Raw genomic sequence first — 959 nt, 5'->3', positions numbered from 1 at the left:
CCACCTCGAGAACCCAGTTTCGGCAAAAACTGTTCACCGGGAGCTGCACAAAACCAGATTTCACGGGACGGCTGCAACCATAAAACCACTACTTCAAAAACAAATGTTGCAAAGCGTTTAGAGTGGAGTAAAAACCTACAGAATTGGTCCTTAGAGTAGTGGAAGAATGTTATTTTCTCGGACGAGTCATTCTTTACCTTATTTCCGATCACCGGCCGAGTATACGTGTGGAAACAGCCAAATGAAGCATTTGACCCAGACTGCCTTCTTCCAACTGTTAAACATGAAGGAGGATCTGTGATGATCTGGTGGGGCTATATCTTGGAAATCCGCCGACCTAATGGTTTCCCTTCATAGCAGATATAATAGTCAAGACTATTTAAGCATTTTATCTGATCAAATTCATCCTATGGTTGCGGAACTGTTTCCGGAGGGAGACGCAATCTGTCAAGATGATAATGCACCAATTCACACAGCTAAAGTTGTCACTGAATGGCACGAGGAACATTCTAGTGAAGCTGAACATCTTATCTGGCCACCACAGTCCTCAGATCTGAATATTATTGAACATTTATGGTGCATTTTAGAAAAATATGTAAGGAGTCGATATACTCCACCACCATCACTACCAGAACTGGAGACTGTTTTAGCTGAAGAATGGACAAAAATTCCTTTGGAAACAATTTAAACTTTGTACGAGTCCATACCTCTTAGAATTCAAGCTGTAATTACTGCCAAAGGCGGTCCTACCCCATATTAAGATAAATTTGTCTGAAATTTTAAGGTGTTTTTTTTTTTACAACCCCTGTATGTATATTTAACGAAGTAGCGAATATGTAAGGATTATTTCGAAATAAATGTTGGTAGAATTTAACTTTAAATAGGTTAATGCTTATGTATATGCATGAATGTATATGATTCCCTTATGGTAAATATTTGATTCAACGGCCAATGAATAT

The 959-nt window shown here is 38.6% G+C and overlaps 1 long non-coding RNA gene across 1 annotated transcript in view; it reads left to right on the top strand.

Annotated features, from left to right (window-relative positions):
- The window catches only part of LOC106874789 (uncharacterized), a 75,192-nt gene that overhangs the window by 73,588 nt on the left and 645 nt on the right, over window positions 1–959 (top strand). The window lies entirely within an intron of this gene.

The sequence above is a fragment of the Octopus bimaculoides genome, chromosome 6 (genome assembly GCF_001194135.2).
Source record: "Octopus bimaculoides isolate UCB-OBI-ISO-001 chromosome 6, ASM119413v2, whole genome shotgun sequence".
NCBI classification, from domain to species: Eukaryota; Metazoa; Mollusca; class Cephalopoda; order Octopoda; family Octopodidae; genus Octopus; species Octopus bimaculoides.
The sequence above is the reverse complement of the archived record's forward strand: the minus strand, read 5'-3'. Positions and strand labels throughout refer to the sequence as shown.